We start from the raw sequence: 6941 nt of genomic DNA on the forward strand, positions 1-6941 counted from the left end.
TATTAACTTCCAAAAAAAATGTATAGAACACTTTTTGCTTAGAATTAATTTTTCTATCTATTCCTGTGTTAAAATTACAATAAATAATTGCCACCCCCGAGATGGGCTGACAACTACCCCCAGGCTGAGAGCGCCCTTTGCCATGACATAGACTTTGATCCTTAGTTAATCGATTCATTTTGAAAAAATTGCCAGGGCAAAACCTTCGTTTCCTGTACTATTGGTAACCTTTTAATTGAAGGAATTACACGAAAACCAGAACCGATATCCCTAGATACCTATTAAAAATTGTCTCTTTCTCAGACCAAAAGGCATTGCCAAATACTTGCTATAAACAAGAATGACATATAGATGGTGTGACCTACATTTCGCACATATTTTAATGATGCAGACAGTTAGAGAGGTTTGTTCTTGAGACGAGAGCGTAATTAAACACTTGCACTTGAAGTGACGTAAGTCTTTCAGACCTTGACGAATTACGCTAGATGGGTAGATCGCGGATGTTGCCTAAGTTGCTAACCTGCACTGAAAACTGAAGTAATATTTATACAGCACCGTCTTCAATGTAGGTTAATTTTTGCATAAAGATCACTCTAAGCGTTTTTATACGCCTTTGAGATAGTCTATAGAACAAATTATACAAACATTAATACTCGTATAAAATGTTGCTGGGGTCAGCCTTTGGTCAGGATACCAGCGTCTCAACAGTGTCTTTGGGTAACAAATTGAAATGAAAAATACAGCAAACAAAAAACTTCAATCCAAAAATTTACATTCCACTCCCCTAAGAGTAAGGAAAAAAAGGTAGGTACTTTAATTAAAAAAATAAATTACTGAAGAAAGAAATGCATGCTCTGCCATAGGAATAATTTGAAATGCAAAAAACGCCTTGTGGATCTTTTTGTAGGTTTCTTTGCAGGTAATAGATTGTAGTAATCATAACAATACACATACATTCTTGTAACTCGTTATTATACGGACATAACAATCTCCCGCACTTAGGGATCTACAATATAATTATGAACCTTTGAATATAAAATTAGGAAGAAGTCTAGCCTAATGGGAACTTGTGGATCCGTGACAATCGCAGGAGAGGTAAGGTGTACCTCTCCCACTTTTATAATAATATAATCGGTTTTAGAGCGAATATTATGCTCCGAATTGCGTTTGCACTGAAGATTTCAATACTGTAATCTTTTGTTGGTACGTATACTAGTCGCGCGCACTTTAAATGAAAACGCTGCCGATACCAATTGGGATACAAAAAATTTCATAGAACAAAAATTGTAGACAATTAAATTTACTATAAAAAAGTCCGCGACGGCATATATCTATCTTTAATCGTTTAGCCATATCAACCATTTAAAGTTGCACATCTTGATTGCGTTGGCATTCATAGTATCTTTGATTGCTTATCATATATTAAGGGTTGAAGATACATATATGCCATCGCGGACTTTTTTGTAGGAAATTAAATTCTCTACAATTTATCTTTTATAACTTTTTTTTGTATCTCTTTTTGTTTTCTCAGCGTTTGTAAAAAAATGTACGCACATCTTAATTTTGAACTTTTAATAAACTTTTTAGTTAAAAAAGAATCTGGCGTAGGTACGACTCGAACCCTTGACCTACATGTTGTTAGAATTTCAGGTGCTTTTGGGGGTTCCGGTTGGGATGATCGAAGCGTTGTAAAAATTGAAACTGTCGTTATTTTTTTGCCATTCTGCTCAAAGCGCAAGGGAAATATGCGAAAATGGGAAATGAAAAAAACGATGTTCTTATTTTTATTTTTATTATTAGTGCAATTCACATATTATCGAGCTCCTTGCGAGTATAATAAGGAAGGCCCTTTTGACATCTACGTGAGTTATGAAGTGAATTGCATGAAATTCAATATGGGCATAGCTTTAGCAATATAATACGCAATGGCAAAAGTTGAGCCTAATCGATTCAAAATGCATAGTGCTCTTTTGGTATCTCGGCCATATATGAACCGAATTGCAAACTTTTTTAAATTTAGAAATGTATTTAAATTACATTTGATACCTACGTATGCACTTGGAATAAAAGCAAATGTAACGCCATTTTCAAAATTTGGTTTTGCGCATGCGCAGTGCCAACTTATTTATTTATGAACATAACAGGTTACCCCAATAACAATGTTCATGTATTGTTAATAAAAAAACTATTCGAAAACATAAAGAATATAAAGAATATATGTTAAGTTGGTAAAAAAAACAAAAGAAAAAAAAAGAAAAAATGCTGTGAAAAATTTTTTCCAGTCCTTGGATATTGTCACACGATCTTTCAAACTGTCTTAGGGCAAATCTAACACCAGGTTCAATTTGGTTTTGCACAATGCACATACTATAGCCATACCCAAGAGCTCGTTTGCTATATTTTTTACACAGATATTTTTACCCATACTAATAATACACTATCAGAAGGGCGTGAAGCAAAGCCCTATAATTCATCAAAAGTATGGTTTGGGCTGGATGTCATTTCACTCAACAAAACCAAATGTACTCTATGTAAAAAAATCCGCTGAATCTGAAAATCATAATCCCCTGGCCGGAAACTCCCGAAATATATTGTTATACAGAAAAAATGAAGAAAAAAAATGGGAAAATGTTTTTTTTCGCATTTGACTGACGTTAACTATCGCCCCGAGTGAAAAAATGAAGAGAAGTGATATTTTTTATGAACTTTTCCATTTTTTTTTCCGGTGAGGTATTCAAGTAAATTTGTTTAGAATCGAATTGTCTATGGAGACCATACATTTAGTGTGGAACGTTCATTCTTAATTGTTATTGTTTTTATGGAGAAATATAAAAAAAACGCATTTCCGAAAATTAACAATCTGTTATCACTGAGTAAAATTCATCATTCATATTTGGTCCCTTCTTTTGATAACAAAACAATACGACAAACCCGATCACCGTAGGTAGGTATTATAGTCATTGATTAAATAAACAAACAAATTGGATAAGTCTCATAACGTTCTAAATTTTTGTACAGATGGTGGAACCCCAAAGCAACCTTTTCCTAAAGTTGTCTCGATGATTTCTGCAAATTGACGGACGGATTTCGACGTATTTTTTTTTAATATTAGGTACATTTTCCGAGAGGTTTCTGTTCGCCGATTATGGAGATTTCTTGTTATATTTCGGAAATTATTCCATTTGTTTTGTTAACTAGCAAAAGTCTTCGGATTTTCAAAAAAAAATTTGACAGTCCGTCGATTTGCAAGAATCATCGGGACAATTGTTGAAAACGGTTTGCTTAGGGTTCCACTAGCGGAAAGAATTGGGGGAGAATCTGGGAGTCACCCACCTTGAAAGACAAAGCATGGATTTTTTAATTTGTATTTTTAATTAATCAATGACTATGATATCTACGGTGATCGGGTGATCGGTTGCCGTATTGTTCCGTTATCAAGCTACGGATAATATAAAAGATAGGATGAATTTTGATTAGTAACAGATTGTTAATTTTCGGGATTACTTTTGAAAATGAATGTTCCATACCAACTGTATCTTATAGAAAATTCGATTCTAATCAAATTTATTTCTCTTCATTTTCTCTCAGAGCAATAGATAACGAGATAATTGAAGTCAAATGCAAAAAAGACGAAATTTTCCCATTCTTTCTTTCTTTTTTTACGTTTTATAACAATTATACAGGGTCCTATAACACTGCGTCGGTCTTTTCTAGTTCATACCTGGTAAAAAATAGCAAAAAATCTTTTGTGCAAATGTCAACTATAGAATGTTATGCATATACAGAAATTATTTTTGAATGTACATGTGAGTTGTGAGTGTCTCATGTTTACGGTGTCAATACACAGCTGATTTTTTTAAATGGAACAGTATGTTTATTTTTAGCTAATTCGATGTCATTTTTTAACCTCTGCAGGCCAAATTATTAATTTTTTTTCGAATAATTCTCTATAAACCAACCCCACTTTGATAAATCGTAGCGACCTTGATTTTAAAGTTAAGAAATAGAAATCAATAATTTTAATTCGAATAAAAGGCAACACAAAAAAATTGTAAAATTTCTAGATTTCAAAGTGTTCTGTTGTGCGCTCTTCAATTCTTAGAAGGGATATCCTGTGCCTGAACCCCGTAGTTTTTAAGTTATTCAATATTTTTCACTACGCAGTTGCACATTAATAAATTACATGTTTATAAACAGGAGTAAACCGTGATAATAAAAAAACCAAAGAATGCCAAATAGTAAACAAGTGCCATAAATTAATTGTTTGCTGCAAGTGTACTCATTATTTCCTAGTAAAATAAGATTTTTTAAAAAGACTAGTTCGAAATTCGCCTTTTTAATTAATCTTATTTTACTACGAAATAGGGAGCACATTAATTGGAGCAGATAATTTACTTGTGACACTTGCTTACTGGAATTCTATTGGTTTCTATTTCTATTATCACGGCTTACTCGATCCTGTTTATAAACATTAAACATGTAATTCATTATTGTTTTGTGAAAAATATTGAATAACCTAAAAATTAGGGGGTTTAGGCACAGGAGACTCCTTATAAAACTTAAATAGCACACAAAACCCTATCGAATAGAGAAATAAAATAGTGGTAAGAAAACATTGAATCGTACCATAAAATTTCTCACAACCTTTGAATTTAAGATTCAGTCACAAAACGAAAGGTACCCCCATTTACTTTCAAACGCCGTGAAAACGAAACTTCGTACAGAAAAACTCATAAAACATAAATTGTAGAGAATTTAATTTCCTACAAAAAAGTCCGCGACAGCATATATGTATCTTTAACCATTAATATATGATAAGCGTTCAAAGATATTATTGAAACCAACGAGGACACTAGGTACAACTTTAAATGGTTGGTAAGGCTAAACGATTAAAGATAGATATATGCCGTCACGGACTTTTTTATAGTAAATTTAATTGTCTACAATTTTTGTTCTATGAAATTTTCTGTGTCTAAATTGGTATTTGCAGCGTTTTCAATTATGTACGCGCGCCTACTATCAACATAAGAGTACGGTAACAAATCAATGAGTGAAAGTGGGAGACTTCAGGCTATCTTTGTCCTACATATAAAACGCGCTGTAAGAAGGAAGAGCAGTGACTGCCTTCGGAAAGCGCGTATATAAATCCAAAGGTACTTTTCACGTTCATTTCGTGGCTCCATCTATCGCTCAAGGTACTTTTAGAGACCCACGCGAAAGTACAGGCTTAGACTTCTTCCTAATTTTATATTCAAAGGTTAGTGCACTTCCAACGAGGTTTTTGTTAGAGTTGCAGTCTATTCATAAAGGCTTTTATTAGGTTAATTAGTTTAACAGGATTACAGTTCAAAATAAAAAGTCTGAAGATAATTAAAAATCATTCCTCGAATCTCTCGGATAATAAAAAAGAAAGACATTGAGGAGTATGAAATAAAATTATATAGAAAAAGTTTCTACGTTTTGTGCGATCGTGCGAGTGTATCACAGACTGGCTAGTGTTTAGAAACACAGAATGGGCGTGACATTGTGATACGGTCCGCTTCGTGACCAGAATCTGTCACAATAGTTATCGATCGATTGTATTTCATCGAGTACTCTTCGGAAACCGCAACTGAAAATCAGCTAATGCGCTCAAATTATTTTTATCTGCTTTGGTTTTCAATTGTAGCTTACTAACATTAATGCGTTCAGTTTATTACTATCGGATTTTACTTTTAAATGTAATTTGTTCAAATAGCGCCTATTTCGCCAGAAGTCTTTATATGTTAGTTTTTTCAAAGGTTCAGTGGCTTTGATGAAAACATCAACAAATAGGTGGTAGATTTTCCTTAAAGATGAAAATCAAGGAAGCCGATTGAATTACAACACGATCTTGTTCTTTGACAAAAAAATAACCCCACAAATACACCTATTGTTATAATTTTTAGCAAAGGCACTTTGTTTATTGCCCATACAAAAACAAATAAAAAAGTCGTTAAAATAATCACATAGCAGCATATGCTGTCTAGTTTATCGCCACACCTTTTATAAAGCCCGGAAGAACGATATATGATGTCATGTGCCCTATAAAGAGAGGGATGAAACTATCGAAGGGGGAAGCTGTTAAATAGAAAATACGGGTCCATACCCTGCTATAGTCACATTATATTTATGTTTTCACATTACTGATTCTTCATTGCTTGAACTGCATAGAAATAATTATAGGGGTTGTGTAAGAATACGCCCTTTTTAAAAACATAAACGTTTGTGTAGCTGTAGGTATATAAACAATTTTTCATCCATTTAAGTCTCTATTTAACGGAATTTTCTAATGAGAAACTGCGTGGATTGCGTATGGATCATACTAAATATGGTTTTACCCCTGTGAAATGTTTGCATGATTGGCCAAGTAGTCATAAGAAGCCGTCCCGTCCCGTAGGCGCAGTCAGTGGCTCAGTCCTCAAGCATTTTACTAGCGCCGGCTGTGTGAAAGAGAGAATGATAGATTTTCCAACCGGACGTTGCTGCTGACTGTCGCCATCTTAAAAAATGGCGAATATATAATATTGTGTATACCTCCTGTTAGACGGGATGTTCAATTCTAACTAATACTAATCTTAAAATGGCAGGCATTTCTTGTTCTTCACTTTTCTTTCTCTGCATTTGACGTAGTTGCCTGACCTAAATGGGCTTGCGTTTTTACATAAATTGTTGCTACATTAATTTTTACATCCCGCGCCAATGTTATTAAATATTTTATCTTCCACTATAGCTATAGGATAAATACAATTAAACTCAAGTAATTACGTTTTCTTCTAACCCCAAGTTTACATCAGGAAAATGCGCTAAAGTTCTAGGAATTTATGTAGACGACCGTTTAAATTGGACCAATCACATTGACTACCTAGTTAGTAAATTAGCAAAGGCCACGTTTGTTCTAAGGAACTTAAAAAAATGTATTA

This window comes from Photinus pyralis, unplaced genomic scaffold, assembly GCF_008802855.1.
Source record: "Photinus pyralis isolate 1611_PpyrPB1 unplaced genomic scaffold, Ppyr1.3 Ppyr1.4_LG3a, whole genome shotgun sequence".
Taxonomy (NCBI): domain Eukaryota; kingdom Metazoa; phylum Arthropoda; class Insecta; order Coleoptera; family Lampyridae; genus Photinus; species Photinus pyralis.